Below are 20,116 nucleotides of genomic sequence, written 5' to 3' on the forward strand. Positions count from 1 at the left end.
GGAAGGGCCCTTCAGCACCAGGTTCCACAGTGCTGTTAGTGGAAACACCAATCAGCTCTCTAAGTTCATTCCCTCATTCAACAAACGTGCAAACCAAGGAACTATACTCTTTTTCAGCCAACATTTCCCACTGTGCTCATTAGGCTACTGTGGGAATGAAATAAAAGCTTTGCTGAAATAAAAACTCCACGTTTACTATCTTTCTGTCACTTAGTCAAAAACAACCCTACAAAAATATTGAGTTGATATTTATATAAGAAGGAAACTCAGAACAAAACAGGTAGAGAGACTTGTAGAATTACACAAGGATGGTGGTAAAATTGGTTACAAAAATTTAGACATCTTAATTTAATGTTCCCGCCACCCCTATTTTACTTGTGAACTTGAGTGCTTAAGAAGTAATCATGGTGAAACACGGCACCATCTCAGGGAAGTGTCCAAACCCTCACTACACGGGTTATCATTGATTGACTTTCTATTTATTTTTATCTTATTTATTTATTTATTTTTATTTGGGGGAGCAGGAAATAAGGTTTGTTTGTTTGTTTGTTTGTTTATCGTTAGAGGAGGTACTGGGGATTGAACCCAGGACCTTGAGCTATACCCTTCCCCCTGACTGTTTTTTCAGTATCAAAATTACCTTTCTTCTTATTCAGAGGTGAGGCTCTTGAGATCTGGGGCTTTACTTTTTTCACACAGGGAAGAATAGTCATAATGATCTTTAGTATGCTACTTCATACACTATAAATCTACACTGATATTACAGCTATAAAGTTTCTGGCTAAGCATACACTAATAATAAACTAATCATACCACATTGGCTGAGAGAAGAGTATCAAAATAAACTGTTCATACCTCATATGGACTTTATCACCAGCTATTATACAGTAAATATTTAAACTCCATTGTCTTGCCTCAACTGAGAAAGCTTTACAGCCTCAGCATTTCTCAGGCTGCATGAACCACACGCAATATTAATATGCACTAATAAACGTCCTCAGCTACACTTCGCCCAGCTGGGGTTCCCAGAAACAACTGTCACACTGGTAGTAGTTTATCAAAGCCTGAGTGAGTTTTGCAACTGGACACATGAAAGTCATATATTAGATATATAAACACACGTGAGTAAATTTCACTAATTTTTCTCACTTTCTTTAGATTTCCAGGCTGATTGTTCAAAAAATAAAAGTAGTTCTCTGCCCTCTCAGTGTGTCTAAGCCCTGACTAGGAAAGAAAATGACTGAAAATAGTCATTTAATCATGCATACACTTTAATGAAGTTTTTCTTTTTAGCACAGCATTTTAAAAGGGTTTTAATATTAAATATTACAGAGTCACAGGAAGGTGAAAAAAAATGTACAGGACAGGCTGTAAGGTTCAAGATGGTGGTGTAGGAAGACCCTGAACTCACCTCCCACAGACACACCAAATCTACACCGACATATAGAACAATTCCTCCCGAAGAAGAACTGAGGGCTGACTGAAGAGCTTCTGCACAGCAAACGACAGAGGGACCCTACAAAGATGGGCAGGAGAGACAGAGATGTGGTATCCACGGAAACACTAGCCCCAACGCTTAGAACTGCAGTGGGGAGGGATATCACTGAGACCCCACATGCAGACTCATTAAAGAAAATTGCAAATTTATAAGGGGAGATTCTTCAAGAGAAGAAAGGAACAGAAAAGAACTAGAGGGGAAAAAAAACCCCAGCAAAAAACAGCAGTTTGAATGGCGCCTAGACCATACATGAAGGAAACTACTAGTCTTAACAGCATCTGCCAAATAAGTGGGGGACTGATGGAATTCTCTCCGGGGTGGGAGGCTCCAAAGGGCACTGTGTTTTACCTTCCCTGTCCACCATGAAAGCCCGGAGGGAAACAGTCCAGGTGCTCTAGCTGGTGTGTTAAAGCTGCTGCAGCATGCCCTGGTTCCTCAGCCAAGATAGCCCCAGTGTAGCGCATCCTGGGATCCCCTGCCCATGCCTGTACCACTCCAGCCACGCTGCCAAGGCGGTCCTGACACAGTACCCCCTACCCTGAGCCTGTGCCCGTTCCAGCTCCAGTCAGCCTCCCACAGCCATCTGACACATGAAGTAGTCCTTACAGGGGACACTCCTACACCGTGCCTTCAAGACCAGAAGCAGCAGCTAATTAACAGAAATTATATGGGAATGTACTTTGGTGTAGCTGTTATGGAAAACAGTATGGAGATTCCTCAAAAGACTACAAATAGACTTACCATCTGATCCACAATCCCACTCCAGGCCATATATCCAGAGGGAACCTTAATTCAAAAAGATACATGCACTCTAATGTTCATAGAAGCACTATTTACAGTAGCCAAGACATGGAAACAACTTACATGTCCATCGACAGATGACTAGATAGAGAAGCTGTGGTATATTTATACAGTGGAATACTTCTCAGCCATAAAAATAATAAAACAATGCCATTTGCAGCAACATGGATGGACCTGGAGAATGTCATTCTAAGTGAAGTAAGCCAGAAAGAGAAAGAAAAATAACATATGATATCACTTATATGTGGAATCTGAAAAAAAAAAAATAAATGAACTCGTTTACAAAACAGAAATAGATCACAGACATAGAAAACAAACTTATGGTTACCAGCGGGGAAGAGGGTGGGAAGGGATAAATTGGGAGTTCGAGATTTGCAGATAGTAACTAATACATATAAAAAAGATAAACAACAAGTTCATACTGTATACAGGAAACTATTCAATATCTTGTAGTAACTTATGGTGAAAAAGAATATGAAAACAAATATATGTACGTTCATGTATGACTGAAGCATTATGCTGTATATTAGAAATTGATACAACATTGTAAAATGACCACACTTCAATAAAAATACATATATACCAAAAAACAAACAAACAAACAAACAAAAGATAGAACTTCTGGAGTTAGGCTAAAATTAATAGGTGAAAAAGAGGACTACTGAAGTCAAATATTAACTTGATTAGTAGAATACTGTGGTCTAATAAAGAGCACTTTAATGTCACTAGTACTGTTTTGGAATCCAAAGTTGTTCTCAGATGGGACAGTTTTTGAATGGACATAACCACTGAGACATGAAATTATAGATTTGTTTTGCCTAGAAAAGACATAGAGGAAGTATCTCATTATGAACAATTTGTTACATGCAAGTGGATTCTTTGTATCTCAACAAGTACCAAGTAAATTTAAATGATTAAGGCAGAATTCTTCCTAAAAAAAAGTGAACAAAGGCCAATATCATCAAAATACTCTTGACCCCAGAAAAACTGTGCCATTTCCAAACATATCCAAAGGCCTCAAAGTGTACCCATTATTTATATGAGAATCAATAAGAGTCAATGAAATCTGCAATCATACAATAATTTTTCCAGGAATAAAAGCAAATAGCATCAGGCGTGTCAGGTAGCTTACTGCCTCTGGAAGGTGCTACAGAAAGTTAATTTTATCAATGATATCCTCAGTATTTCAATAGCCAGAACTATGAAAGACAACACTAATGAGGACAAATGTAAAATCTGCAAGGAAGTACATAACAACACGGAATAAATATTTATACAAAGGCACATGCAGAGGAGTTACCACAATTTGTGTCAATTTACCAAGCCTTCAGCAGGTTGAGGGAAGTTCAGTCAAAAGAGTGGTCAAGCAGAGATAAAACCCAAGATAGGAATGATAAACCCATTTATCATTGCCTAAATCAGTGGCTTCTAAACTTTTAATCTCATACATCTATGAATAAAACAACATTTAAGCTTATACCTTTGATGTGTGTATACATATGGTATATCCTATATATATGGAAGGTATATGCTTACATATATAAATACATAAAAATCATATGCACGCACTACTATACTAACACATTATATACATAGTAAAGCACACAAAATGAAAATTGTAAAAGAATGAGATAAAGATAACATAATTATCTTATTTGTTAATTTAGAAGAAAATCTATTCCCTTTTAAAAATCATTAATATTAAAATTGCACTAATAAACCCCAGAAATTATAGAAATTAATAGAAACAAACACAGAAAGTCAAACTAAAGGAAGTGACAAGGGAATATGTTCCACATGAGAGAATAAGATAAAATCTGAGGGAAAACCCTAATGAAATAGAGATAAGTAGTTCTACCTGATAAAGAATTCGAAGAAATGATTATAAGCATACTCACCGAACTTGGGAGAAGAGTGGAGGACCACTGTGAGAACTTCAACAATGAACTAGAAAATGCAAAAAAGAAATAATCAGAGCTGAAGAGCACAGTAACTGAAGTGAAAAATACACTAGAGAAAATTAAGAACAGATTAGATGATACAGAATGAACCAGTGATCTGGAAGACAGAAGAGTGGAAATCCCCTAAAATGAATTATAAAAATGGTAATTTAAGAAACCCCTGGACCAACATCACATGTTGTAACATTCACACTATAGGGGTAGAATTAAAGTGAGAGAAAGGGTCAGAAGACAGGAACAAAGGTATCGCACTTCCTGATTTCAACTATACTACAGCTATAGTAATCAAAACAGTACGGTACTGGCACAAAAACAGACACATAAATCAAAGGAACAGAACAGAGATCCCAGAAATAAACCCAGGCTTATATAATAAATTAATTTAGGACAAAGGAGGCAAGAATATACCATAGGGAAAAGATAGTCTCTTTAGTAAATGGTATTGAGAAAACTGGGCTACATGTAAAAAAGGAAACTAAACATCTTTTTTACACCATATACAAACATAAGCTCAAAATCATTAAAGACTTAAATACAGACCTGAAATAATGAAATGCCTAGAAGAAAACATAAGCAGTACACTCTTTGACCTAAGTAGTATCCATAGTCTTTTGGATCTGTCTCCTTAGGCAAAGGCAAAAGCAAAGACAGACAAAATGAAAAGGTAACTTACTAAAAGGAGAAAATATTTGCAAATAATATGTCTGATAAGGGGTTAATATCCAAAAATAGAAAGTCATACAACTCAATATTAAAAAAGTAAATAATCATTAAAAAAAATGGGCAGAAGACCTGAATAGACATTTTTCAAAAAAAGACATACGAATGACCAAGAGGCCCATGAAAAGATGCTCAGCATCCTAATCATCAAGGAAATGTAAGTCCAAACCACAATGAGGTATTACCCCACACTTGTTAGAATGGCTATTATCAAAAAGACAAGAAAGAGGCAGGGCAGGGGCTGGGGCGGGGCCTGGGGGTCTGGGTCGGGGTCTGGACCCGGGGCAGGGCCCATTACCGGGTGTCCCACCGCCCACTGCCCTCTGTCATCCCGCGGCAGGCAGGCTGAGGCGGAGGCTCTGCGCGCAGAGCAGCCCGGGGCCTAGGGGCAGCAGTGCCCATGGATTTGCTGCCGGGGATGAGACGGGGGCCAGCGGCGCAGAGCGGATTGCAAGGAAACAGGGGAGCAAGATAGGGAGCAGAAACAGTGAGAGCAGCGACACCGGCCTGTGCACGTCCAGCAACTCCAGAGAGACCTAATGTCCCTGGAATTTGGATACAGAAGTACCTTCTCCTGAAAATAAAAACCTCCCACCCCAACGGGACAGTGCCACACATGAACCATTTGGAAATCTCAGTAGAGCAACCGATGCTAGAACTTAATTTGTTAGAGCATGCTCCCAAAAGAACACAGAATAGCAAACAAGGGATATTCCAATTATGGAGTTATCCTCATAATGAAGGAAGTTATCATGGAGAACAGGGATTTCAAAAAAGTCTTCAATGGAAACTGGCTGTCATGTGACCATTAGTCCCATAAGACTGTTCGCCGTGAACCGCTCACGAGCAAGTGCTTCAGTGCACAAGCAAGACGGCGCTCACCTGGACTGCAGATGGCCTTACAACTCTGCTGGCCTGACGCTGCTGGAGACTTTTTTAAGGACAAAAATGAGCCTCAGATTAATTTATGCTCAACTAAAGTAAACAACAGTGGTGACATTTTAACGGCTCCAAATTGTAATTTGAAGTACGGAAACAGCATTGTGAAAGAAAATTTAACAGATGAAAGTGACTTCTAAGAAAATGAAAAAGCAAATGAAACTTCACTCAGCTATTTTAAACAGATAGACCTGAACTGTAAGCCAGAAGCAATAGGAAATGCTGACGAATTTTTCACAGAAGAACCAAGTGAAGTGTTCCCATGTCCTGATGTTCCTCCCCTTCCTTTCAATACTCTGGACTTGCACAAATTAGCTCTCTCAAAATCTGAAAATTGGAAAATGATAGTGGAGCTTCTGGAAAGCTCCCTTGAACATTTGATAACTCAGTTATTGGAAAAGGAAAGATTGCAGCATGTGACTATTTAAAAAGAAAGGCCAAGATTGCAGACCACCTTCTGCACTCCTCGAGTCCCTGAACAACCCTCTTTTTCCAGAGCTATTCCCAAAACAAGACAGCCCAAGCTTTCTGACTCTTTGAGTCGTCAAATAACTTGTGTAGATAAAAATCATGAAAAAAGGAAAAGCAATTCTGGCTCTTGCAAACTTGAATGCAGTGCTTCCAAATGGAAATGGAGCAGAACTGGCAAATACAAGTGGAATTCTAGACTATCTCTGAAAAGCTCATCCACTACAAAACAAGTGATGGCAGCTCATGATGACTTTAAGAATCTCAAAAGCTCCACTTTAAATCCATGCCAAGAACTCTCAGCCAAGCCTGCTCCTGCCCAGACAACTCAGCTGCTGGTTAAAATGGTCTCAACCAGATGTCTGCCACCAAAGTCTCCTATACCAGTTTCACCTATACCTTTCTTTTCCTGAAAATCAGAGGGAAGAAGCTAAGGTACCAAGGAATAACAACAACAACAACAAAAAAAAAACCAAAAAACAAAAAACACTTTACCAAAAAAACATGGTATTGAACAGACTATTCTATATTCAGAAGCTAAGCTATTTATCACCTTTGTTGATAGCTAAGGATAAGTGCTCACCCATCGACCAGGAATAACTCTTCTCTGTGTTTCAGTGTAAGCCAATCTATTTGAAGAAACCCAGCTAAAATATGGTTCCTTATTCTGAGATACAGGCATGAAACATACACCCCACACACAGTTATTGGATGTGCTATAGAGCAGAACTTGTGAATCCCAGCTGAGATGTCTACACTTAACTCCAAGGGCTTCCCTGGTGACACATTTGACAGTCTCTAACATGTTATGTTTCAAAGGAATGTTTCACTGAGGAAACTAGTCAAGATGGCTCTTTCGTCATGCTTCTTTTCCAGTATAATTCCATCATCAATAAATAGTATAATAGACTTAAAAAGACAAGAAATAACAAATGTTGGGGATAGTGTGGAGAAAAGGGAACACTTGTGCACTGTTGGTGGGAATATAAATTGGTAAACTGCTCTGGAAAAACAGTATGGAGTTTCCTCAAAAAATTATAAATAGAACTACCATGAGATCCAGCAATTCCACTTCTGGGAATTTATCCAAAGAAAACAAAAACACTAATTTGAAAAGATACATGCTTCCCTATGTTCAAGCAGCATTATTTACAACAGCTAAGATATGGAATCAATCCAAGTGTCCACCAAAAGATGAATGGATAAAGAAGATATAATACACACATACACACACACACAGGAATATTACTCAGCAGTTAAGAAAAAAAAAGAACTCTTGCCACGTGTGACAACATGGTAGGACCTAGAAGGTATTATGCTGAGTGAAATAAGTCAGACAATGAGAGACAAATACGTATAATTTCATTTACATGAGGAATCTAAAAAAACAAAACAAATGAATAAAAATAACAAAACAGAAACATACTCATACACAAAGAAAACAAACTGGTGGTTGCCAGTGGGGAGGAAGGTGAGGGAATAAGTGAAATAGGTGCGAGAGATAAAGAGATACAGACTCCCAGTTATAAAATAAATATGTCATTGGGGTGGAATGTACAACATAGGGAACATAGTCAATCATATTTTAAAACCTTTGTATGGAGATGGATGGTAACAGATCTATTGTGGTGATTTCATAATATGTAAAACTACTGAATCCCTACGTTGTACACCCATTCCCACCACCACAATCAAGATAAAGAACTTTCCATCACCACAAGTCTTCCTCTTGTTAGCCCTTTATAGCCACACCTATTCCTTCCCTAACCCCTGACCACCTTCATCTCTATAATTTTGTTATTTCAAGATTATTAATGGAACCACATAGTATGTAACCTTTTGTGACTTTTTTTTCATGCAATGTAATTACTTTGAGAGCCAACCAAGTTTTTGCATTTTTACTATATTGTTCCTTTTTATTGCTGTATAGTATTTTAGGGTGTGGGAATACAAAAGTTTGCTTACTCATTCATTGGTTAATTGTTTCCAGTTTTGGACAGTTTTAAACAAAGCTGCTATGGATGTTCCTATACAACTTTTGTGTGAACATAAGTTTCCATCCCCTTAGGATAAATACCCAAGGGTACAATTACTGTGTGGCATATTTTAAGTGTATGGTCAGTTTCATTTGAAATTGTGAAATTATTTCTAGAGTAGATGTACCATTTCAAATCCCTGCCAGCAATGATCATCTACATTCTCAGCAACCTCTCTAGAATTTGGTGTCAAATGTGATTTTAAGGTCACAACCAGGGTGTAAATTTTTTTTGTGGCCAGGTGCTATTTCATATCACCTTTAAAATGTTTATATAACAGTAACATTGACTTTTTAAAAGCCTATTGGGTGTTTGCTATAAACAGGATATTGACCAGGACAAAGATGTGCCTTTCCCCTAGGCAGGGACTCCAGGTCTATCTGCATGCAGCAGTTGCAAACTCCAGTGTCAGATGCCAGACAGACAACATGAATGGGTGAAGTTGCCAGGGGATCAAGGCATATGTGAACACGGTGGGGACTGTGACCCACTGGAAAGGACGAGCCTGGTAAACGGACTGTCTCCAGTCAGCCATTCTGTTTATGTTTCTACACATTCTGATTTTTCTTCAAAAAATGTGAAGTACAATTTTTAAATGGGAACTCTCCTGCTTTGTAAAGGTAGACCAATTTTGAAAGATTCCAGACTCTGTAAAAGTCTCCAGGATCAACTTGTCTCCAGGACAAGTTTTTTGAGAATTACCATTTAGAGAGGTGAGTAGCCCACTAGAAAGAAAACAAATGTGCATATTCTCCCAGAAAAAGGTGATCTTAGACTAAAGAAATACAAGAAGGCTTTATAGTGTAGAACTGTGCCTCTCAAACTAGGAAGTGCTTACAAATCTTCTGTGGATCTTACTTACTAACTTGCAGGTCGGGATAAGGACTGGGATTCTGCATTTATACCACACCACCCGGTGATGCTGCTGGTTCAGGGACCACTCTAGGTAGCAAGTTTGTGGGTAATATTTGAGCTGAACCTTGAAAGTTGGGTTTTGTTTGTAGACGCAAAAATGGATCCTGGTAGAGAGAATGGTGCCATCTGTCATAAATGTAGGGTAACTTGGAGATACGTGGGAATTTGTAAAAATTCTTACTTTGTATTGTAAATAGCTTACACAAAAAAAGAGGAGATAGAAAGGTGTATGTCGAGCGGGGAGTGTGCTATATTTTATGTTCCAGATTTCAGCAGCCTGTGACACACATATAGTTAGATTACTACAGTAACAAACATCCACCATTTCTCGGATCTCTCCCTTGATTATAAATGGGTCTCTGAGTTACACTCATCTAGTGCCACCTGGCCATGTTCCTCTCAGCTTATAAGATGACTTCTGCCAGAAATTTAAAGGAGTGTGCACTGCCTCAGGGCTCACTGATGTCTATATTGACACTTCTGTGTGTGTATCATCTATATTATACCATTACAGACCAATATTCATTTAATCAACATATTACAGAATTTCTTCTAAGTAAATCCATACTCCAAGTCAATACTTGTTGGTTTTTATAGGTGCATAGCATGGGATGCCTGCCATAGCAATGAGGATGAGGCTATAGTCCGCCAGCTGCAGCAAGTGTAAACAACCAAGGGCCCTAGCCACTGTCCTGAAATTCATCAATGTGTTTACATACAGGTCACATCCCCCAGGAGCTGCATCCTGCCAGCGATGAAGTGTGGCAGGGAGAGTTTTCTGTTGCTGATTGACAAGGGCCCCTCTGATGGCTGATTTTGGCTTGAGAACTCTGAGGGCTTTGCCGAACCTTCCTCAGACTGCATGGCAGTCTAGGATGCTTCTCCCCAATCTTCCCTCCCTCTTTCCTTACTGGAACCAGACTTGCTTTGCAGCCCGATGGCTTTTACGGCCTTATCTGGCATCTTCCCAATTTTCTCTCCTATATGTTATTTCTCATAATGAAATCGTTGCCTTCTGCATCTCAGAAGACCCAGCCTAAACAATGCTTACTCCATAACTTGTGAAACACTTCCTTATTGGTAGACCGTCAGCTTAATTTCAATTTTTTTTGTTAATACAAACAACATGGTAATAAATATCATTCACTTATATTGGTAATTTTTTCTCTTCTGTTGACTACATTCTTAGAATGAAATTGCTTAAAGGGTATACATATTTGAAATTTAAATAAACACAGTACAATTACTAAATGAATACATTTAAAATCAAAATACAACATAGAAAAACCCTTGGTTTTAATTAAGTACTTTTCTCATCCAGAAAAGACAAACAATGTAGCAAAAATACAGAATGAAATTTATCTCTTAATATGGTGTCTATAATCTTTTCCATAGCTTAACAATAAAACCTCTGTAGTCTATGAAATATCAATCAATAATTAATATATCTATTAATTATTTTGAATATGGATTACTGCTTACCTTCTGATTGAAAGCACATAAATCAAAGGGAAAACTAAGAAGAGTTACAAAACAAATAATTATGTTTATTTTTATTCAGGTGGTCTTATAAATTATTAATGTTCAAAAAGTGACATCTAGATGTTTGTGTAATCTGTAGCTATATTTTATTCATTTTTCCTTTTTAAAATTTGCAAAGATTAGTAAAAGTAGACGGTAGTTGCAAGTTTAAAATCCACTGGAATACACTGTGCTTTAGAAAATAATATAGAAATGCACTGTGTTACGTTTGTTTCATCAATATGCATTATCTGGAAACTTTCATTAACAATTGATCATACATATGAATTAAACAAACAGAAAGAGTTATTATCTAGAACAACTATCATTTTCTATGATGTCTGTTGCAAACAGTACTGGATAGCAAAATTCTTTGATTGAACATGAAGGCTTGCATCATCGTTAAAATACCATTTGTGTTTAAATGGGATTTGCATAAAGCAGCTCTATTTCGTACGTTTACCGAGTAATTATTTTACTTATGTATCAAAAAAGAGTATTATGCCATCTTTTTCCCTAATAAGCAAGGATAGTGTTATACAGAAGATCAGGATGTAATTTGAAAGATTTTAAAAACCTCTACAGACCAACCTTCTTCTAGACTAGCATTTCTATAAGTACTTCATATTTTCTGCTAAAATATCAAAACACTATTTAATCTATACAGTCACACTATAGCAAGTCAAAATTGAACATCTAATCTATAATTATTCAGAGGAAGGGGAAAAAAGACCTTACATGTTGTTTTAGAGCTTGCTGATCTGATGAGTTAATCAAAGGCTCTTCTAAGACAGATCCTTTTATGTCTTTTTCTTGCTGATATGTGTAAGAACTGAGATGCCGCACACTCATTATTAAAAAATCTTTAGTAAATAATAGAAAAAAATCTTTAGTGAGTTTTTTCATTATCCCTTTAATGAAAACTGAGTTTTTCACATGAAAGAGGAAAGGAAGAAAGAAAGGAAGGAAGGAAGGAAGGAAGGGAGAAAGTATTCCCACTATCTTAGGTGTAACCAGGTATGAAATTAATAAGGTGCAACTTTAACTTTTTTCTGGTTACAATGGACAACAGAAATATGAGGAAAAATGAATATCCAATAGATTCGACACTGGAAGGTAAATCCTATTTAAGCAAAACTATGCAAAGCACAGAGCAGGAAAACAGTATCTTTTCATTTTACCTTGAACAATATATAACTTTCCATTTTAAATATTTTATTAGAAGTTCAAAATAATTATTCTAAAAGATACCATCTAGACAGATTAGCTTAAACGTATGAAATGTACTTAGATCTTTCATACATTTCATTCTTTCCTTTCATTTTAAAGGAAAAATTTAAGACACAGCCACATACTTTTTCAGAAATGATTAGTCAAGAGCTTTCCCATCCCAAATACATCTAGTAAATAATATATAGAAAGTTTAATGCATATGTAATACAAATATGCGCTAGATAAATAGATACAGAAATATTTATATACACACACACATGCACTATGCCTCACAGCCTCTCTGTGGGACTCTGTATCTACTCTTCTCCCTTCTCCATTCTGCTCTGTGCTTGGGGCTGAATGAATGAGCTGCATCAATGGGCTCCCCTGTCCTCTGGCTGCAAGTTAATTTTGGCCAATGACTTTTGAGGATATTTCAATGGACCTGAATCTCTCAGCCATAATCTTGTGGGGGAAAATTCACAGCATCCCACAAAGACAAAATAAAGGTTAAAAATTGTAAGTTGGGACAATATTTTGTGGTAATTGTTCACAATTCAATCAGTCTCCTTCTAATAATTGTGATATTAATCTCTGTAGGCATTTTATTTCAGCATTACATGTTCTCAAATGCTTTTCAGAATTAAGACTCCTCTTATTACCAGCCAAGAAACTGTTGGATAAAAGCCAATGTTTGCTGTTGTTCTGTAGCCAGTAAGGCAATTATATCTCTTTATATCTTGGAAATATTCAAGAGCTTTTAATTTCTCTTTAAGTTCTGAGGGAGCTGTCCTCTCAATAGGGTCCCACAACTTCATAGGATCTCACTAACCCCAAGGGGAAACCACACTTTAATATGATTTCTGAAAGATGTTAAGTTTTTAAGTTACATTAAGACTTTAATATTTCTTTTAAAGCTGAAACAGTTGTTTGAATATGTTAAACACAATGGGAATTGCCAACTTTAATAAAAATAATTAGCAAACTAATAGGTGAACAACTTCAATACTGCAACCCCCAAAACATCTGTATAAAGTAATGACTATGAGAAACACTGCCACACATACAAGCAGAAACCAAGATTCAATACAGTTTAAGCTGAGTCATGCAGGGTGTGGTAAGGGGAGATAACTCAGCAGGAGCCATGAGGGCATATGTGAAGGTATGAACAGGTTTGCAGTGACATACAGAGTGTATAATATATGCTGTATAATCTGCCCAAGTTCAAATGTGAAACGTATAATGGCAGTGGCAGGAGATGAAGTGGTGATGAGGAGTTATTCTTTTTAAAGCACTTACTACCTTCTGCCTCTGGGCATTCTGCCCTGCTACCCTCATTTACTCCAGAGGGCAAGACACTGTGAGGGAAGTGTAAAATGTGCTTGTAAAACTTAACACCTTGTCATCTAATACTCATTGAATGAACTGATCAAACCATAACAGGATCTTTCATAATTTTTTTAATATAAATTTTCTTGGAAGGTTAAAATTATTTTAGGCATGAGTTTCCTAGATATTCTGCATTTAGTTTAGTTCTTTCCCCAGCTGTATACTGAGGTATAATTGACAAATAAAAGTGTAAGATACTTAAAGTGTACAATTTGAGGATCTGATATACGTATACACTGTAGAAGGATTCCTCCCAACTAGTTAATGGCACACCCATCACCTCACACATTTAGCTTTCTTCTTTGTGTGCATGTGAGAACATGTAAGTTCTATTCTCTTAGCAAATTTTAATCATACAAAACAGTGTTATCAACTATAGTCACCATGTTATACATTAAATCCTCAGACTATACTCATAACTGAAAGTTTGAATTTTTTTTTATCAACTTCTCGCTATCTCCCCCACCCTTCAACCTCTGCCAACCATTTTTCTACTTTGTTTCTAGGCGCTCAACATTTTTAAAAAAGATTCCATATATAAGTGAGATCACATGGTAATTTTCTTTTTTTGTCTGGCTTATTTCATTCAGCATAATGCCCTCCAGGTTCATCCTGTTGTTGCAAATGACAGAGTTCCTTCTTTTTCAAGGTTGACTAATACTCTAATATGGGTGTGTGTGTGTGTGTGTGTGAGTGAGTGATATTTTCTTGATCTATCCATCTGTTAGACACTTAGGTTGTTTCCATACCTTGGCTATTGTGAATAATATTGTGCAATGAACACGAGAGTACAGGTTGAATACACCTCATTTGAACCAGAAAATAAATTCAGTGACTAATTGAGACTGCTGTCAGCCATGTAGCCCCAAAGTCAATTCTACGGTGTAGTTTATTCTAAAATAAGCTTAAAATCATCAGAATAATCACTGAACGGTGTGGATATAGTCTTATAGTCCCCTCCCCCCCTTTTTTTGTTTCATCTTGTTCTAAAAGCAATGATTTCAATTGTGGGCTGTGTTCAGTGCTTTGAAATTAAGGCACCTCTCAATTAGTGGCAAACTTCAATGGTAACATTCCTGCTGCTGGAAATATTTACTCCTTCCATGTGATACCTGTGTACAGGAAGTGTTTCTCTCCCTCCCCTTTGTTGTAGTAATGCCTATTCATTTTATAAGGCTCAATTTCAGAATATTATCATCTAGGAAAATTGCCTGGACCAGTTAGGTTGGATGAGGTGGCCCTGCCTGTGCTCTTTAATGTCCTGTGCATTTAAAGATTAGTTATGACTTTATTTTTGCACCTACTATGTAGTTTAATGGTTGTTTCTGTGTTGGTTTTCTCACTAGACTGTGAAAGCATTAAAGGAAAGAACTGTGTTTTTATTTTATGTCATATTCCCAGTGCCTAGCATGCTATTGGTTACTTAGTAGGTAATCGATCAATATTTATTTCAAAAATGAATGAATTTCACTTTTCCATATCAAAACAAAGACTTAAACAGTTGCCCAGTTGAGCCTAAAAATCTCACAGAATAATTGACATTGAAAGTTGTCAAAGAGCAATTCTAGCCTCATTGTAACAGTTAAACCTTTCTGGAAACCATCAGTTCTGGAAGCAGTCCTCAGGAGTTGCTGATCCTGAATACCACCTGTTCTGAACTTCCTTTTAGAAGTTTTTGATTATTTTATTTTAAAAAATACAGTTCTTGTAGTTTATTTTAAAAGATATCTTGCCAGCAAAACAACCATTGATTAACTCTTGTTAACTTTGGTTCTAGTCTGACTTGAGAAACTGTGACTGTGACACTAGAGAGATTTCACAATTAGCTGCTTGAATTTCAGATATGACTCCACTAAGTCATGTTCCAGCTGTGAAGCATAATGGATTCATGGCTTCTTTAACTCAAAGGACTTTCTGAGCAAACTATCACAAAGTGTAATAGTTTACTGCCTGAATGTCTTTTTCGTGTCTTAAGTATGGCTGAGCACAAGTGAAATAATGTAGCCAGTATCATTTCTACAGCTTTGCCTTTTCTTTCCAACTTACTTTCAACTTTCCTATCATCTGCACTTGCTTGTGATGATACCCTGGGATGCAGGGATCCCCTGCTAGGTTGTCCTCCTCCAGTCTTGGCCACAAGGTGGTGGCCCTCAATGCTCCTTCATGGCCCACCATCACTGAGAATCGCAATGTATCTTACATTTTATGAAGCTGATTGTATCACTGCCAGGTGCTCTGACCCTGTTAAGAGAATATTCACAGGACTAGTCTGAGAAGTGAATTTGTTTATTGAAGGCAGACTAGGAAAACATCCAAGGATTTAATTGTTTTGGTTGTTTTCCAATTCCATGGCTATCTGCTTAAAGGGGAGGAATGGGATGTTTCGTGGTCTATTACCAGGGGCTCATTCTGATCCTGAATCACACTACATACACTCTTCCACACCTTATCTATTCAGAGCCATCCCTGGTTTTGAGATGGGCTTTTGCAATGAATCTGAAGGTAGAATAGAGTTTTCACTTTTCAGTTATCTGTCTTAAACACATTTTCCTGCTTTCCAGATATCTTGAAATTTGAATGTAAAAGAGATAAAGGTAGAAGGGATATGATGTGGTAGAAAGTGGCTGCCTCTGATAGCAAAAGACATGTTCAGGTCTCTACCAGTCACTTATTACCTGCATGACTTACGCTAATTCTTTTAAAGTATCGTAGTGTAGGTATCATTATCTTAAATGGCTGATCATTATTCCTTCTTTGCCTGTCTTGTAAGCTTGTTTTGAGTATGAAATAATCAATTTTAAATGAAAAATAATGTGAAAAATGTCTGTTCACTCATTCAACAAATATTTATTGATTGCCAAATCTTCCTGTTACTCTGTGCCAAAAGAAATTTTTGTTTTTATTAATTCTATCATCTTCAAATTTCACAATTTTTACCCCCCTGGCTTCAGTAATCTGGAAACAATTGTTTCTACTGCCAGGAAAGACTTCCTTAAACTGCTGTCATATCATAAGACATATGCTGAAATGGTCCACGCATGACATTCAGTGAATAACAAAATGTTTTTACCACCTTCATTAAGCACCCATTTTTCATTTGTAATTGAACAATACTCTCCATACAACAGAATCCACTTAGAATCTCCTACACACAAAAAATCCCTGATTCCCTAATTTGACAGCACTCCGTGCTATACTGTCCTGCGAATATTGGCTTTATATGTGTCTATCTCCCAAAGGACTGAGGACAGCAATTGCTTGGCACTGTTCGCATTTGCACCTTTTTATATAGACATAGAAAGCACTTAGCATAGGAAGTTCAAAGTAATTATTTTGAGGTTTGTTCAGGACTCATTAATGGATAATTTCCATAAGTGATTAAGTACAGGCCACTAAAACAAATCCTGAAACCCAGGCACAAATTCACTTATCCCTCATTTTTACTAATTCTGCAGAAATGTAGGCTCTATATTTTGTTAAAATGTCCTTAAAATCTTCAACTGGACAACGCCATACAAACAGATCTTATCTTACAAATATTGATCATAAAGCACAGCGTGAATAATACACAATACACATGATAGGTGTGGCTGCATTTTTCTGTGATGATTCACTGCTGGAGCTAGGCCCTTATGGTAATTAACACTGTTTCCTGTTACCCCCGAAACAATATATTTTTACTGTTAAAAATGTATTGCCTAATATCTAATGTGGTAAACTATGTAAAATTATTCATCATAACATTAAAGATTGAAAATACCCCTGAATTATGGCTATTTTGCAAAGTTTTATGCACCAGAATAGTTAATGCAAATCTAAGTTTCATTGATAAAAGAATGGGGAAATTGGCGCCATTTCTTTTCCAACTTGCAAATAACCCAAAGTGAAAAGAACAGGCATGTGGGCACACTGCTGCTGTGCACAGCGCCGATTAGAAGGCACAGAGTGTGAAAAGTAGCAAGAGTTTTATGTCATGTCTAGTGAGACCGTCCACGTGAAAAAGAGTTCAGCAAGGTTTTTAGCATATTATTCTCTTTAGACTACGTAAGAATTTCACTTCACAAATCCAATTAATACGACCAGATGACTGTTGGCAAAATTCCTGCCTGTTACACCAAAATTTCTCGTTTACTTTGCTAAAGCAGAGCTCACCGTACATGAGGACAGAACAACTCAGGGAGAGTGAGTGGGGGAAGCTGCAGGCATGCTGCACGTGTCCCGCAAAGCCATCTCTCACTTTATAGGGAAACACAGGTACATTTTGAAACTATACTTACACTGTTAACTTTCATAAGAAAATTGGAGCACTTTGAATTTTATAATTAAAGGAAGTACTAGTGGCTACATATTTTAGTATTTTACAAACTAAATAAACTTAAGTGCAGGTCAGGGCTGTTGGCAAATTTCAAATAAAGTAGTCAAAAGCAAGAAAAAAATGTTATTATCTAGCATCCTCTTCTGGGGATTTGTAATTGCCACTTTTTCTTCTGATTTTCTGTACCTTTAAGCTGAATCTCATTCAAAGGTGAGATGAATAGGAAAAGAAGCAATATCACCCTTTGATATAAATGCAAAAATATCATGAAAAAAGCCCAGAAACCCTTTAGATGCTAACAACTGTTGGCCTAGGATAAACAACTGTTGATGGATTTCTTTATCAAAATTTAAGGCACGTGCATTATCATTTACAGTAAGCCGAAAAGAAGTTTTCAGAGGCTGAATTTTTTTCTCTGTCCTCCCTTCATGATGGGCAGCTTCTGAATCATGGATACTGTAACATTTCTCTTTAAAAAGTTCCACTTCAAGAAAAACCCTACTAAAAGTAAAGCAGAGATCTTTCTGAGAAACTAATTTTCAAGGAATACCAAGCCAACATTTATGAAGAATTCCAGAGGATATCCCACAAAAAAAAAAAAAAAAAGCAAGCTCTTGAAGGCACTGTGTTTACTAGCTACAGAGCTACAAGTTGAGATGAAACCCTCACTCAAGATGCCAGCAACATGTCAGTAAGTGTTAAGTGCTGGCATCATAGTTCAAGCATTGAAAGTTTGAGTCTCTTGGTTTCAATATTCTTTTTTTTAATGGTCCTAGAAACTGTCACTTTGGCATATTCTGAATAAGAAAAAAGGCATTTTCCCACAAGTATCTCCCCTACTTCTCCTCCAACTCCCTTACTCCTTTTTGTTACCCATGGCTCAAGCAGTCCCCAAAGCAACCTTATCCCTCAGTTAAATCTTGTTCATGAAGGTTCTTCATTCTCTTGACGCTGTTTCTGAGAATTTTATCGTAAGGAAATAAGTTTTATATTTAACTTAAACCCTTGTCAAGGATCCTTCTATGTTTGGGGGTTAACAATAGAAACGTTTAAAAGTGAATTATGTTTTTGTACACATAAATACATGTGCCACAAAGGGTAGATTTATCAGTAGGTTAGTTTAACCCATCAAACACAAGAATATACCAAAGAGGTTCAAAATTACTTAGGAAGACACAGCATGAGTGATACCAAGTTTCCTTTACTTGTGTTAAACACTGTAAACAAAACAAGGAGAACTTTTAGAAGTGCATGTGAGGAGGGGAGACCAAGACTGCAGAGTAGGGGGACACTGAACTCACCTCCCACATCAAACACATCAAAAATGTATCTACATGTGGAGCAACTCTCACTGAAAACAAACTAGAGACTGGCAGAAAGACTCTTACACACCAAGGCTATAAAGAAAGATCCACACGGAGTCAGGCAGGAAGAAAGGAGAAGCAATCAGGCTGGGACCTGTGCCCCTGGTAAGGGACACAAAAGAGGAAGGAGATATCACGGGCCTGGAGATCCTTCACAGGGAGTGAGGGATTCGAGCCACATATTGGGCATCTCAGCCCCAGAGCCCAACACCAGAAAAACAAGTCCCCGTAGCTGGCTGGAAAATCAGTGGGACTCACCAGAGGGCTGGAAGAAACCAAGACTCTGCTTGAAGAGTGTGCACATACTTACTTACTTACTTACTCCTGGGAACAAGGAGGAGGAAGCAAACTGAGAACACACTGGGCTGTGGTTTGTTTCCCACAATCACCTGAGCATGCACCAGAGCCCAGACCAGGCACCTGCTCCAGCCCCCTCTGCCCCCGGCACAGCTCTCCAGCTGCACAAAAGCTGCCATTGCTGAGAACAGTGCACACTAGGTGGGGACAGAGCCCGCTTGGACTAGCCCTGCACGGAACAAGATGAGGGTGGCTATTGCCAGTGAGCATGGAGGTGGCAGTTCGGGAGTGGCCTGCGGGTCTGACTGGCATGCCCAGATCATCGCAGTGTGCGACCCAGCAAGTGCCCCAGCCCACAGTGGCCACCCACTCTGGTCTCTTTTGCTCTTGCACTGCTCCCCACTAAGGCAAAGATACCACTGCTGGGATAGGTGGACATACTTAGAGGAAGCAGAGCTGGCTCAGACCTGGCCTTGCGTCTGAATTGTGTGAAGACAGCTGTTGCCAGTGAGCATGTGAAGGCAGCAGATGAGAAAAGGCCTGGGGTTCTGACTTCCTAAGCTCCAAAGGCCTCTAGATGGCCCTACCCACCAGAGGTCCAGGACCACGCTTCACCTGGCAGTGGACAGGCACCAGCTCCTCCTGCCAGGAACCCTGCATAAGCCTCTAGTCCAGTCTCC

The 20,116-nt window shown here is 38.0% G+C and overlaps 1 pseudogene; it reads left to right on the plus strand.

Moving 5' to 3' along the window:
• Positions 1-5,526: 5,526 nt before the first annotated feature.
• Positions 5,527-6,987, plus strand: LOC102544201 (protein FAM217A pseudogene; annotated as a pseudogene).
• The last annotated feature ends 13,129 nt before the right edge of the window (positions 6,988-20,116 follow it).

The sequence above is a fragment of the Vicugna pacos genome, chromosome 7, assembly GCF_048564905.1.
Source record: "Vicugna pacos chromosome 7, VicPac4, whole genome shotgun sequence".
Taxonomy (NCBI): domain Eukaryota; kingdom Metazoa; phylum Chordata; class Mammalia; order Artiodactyla; family Camelidae; genus Vicugna; species Vicugna pacos.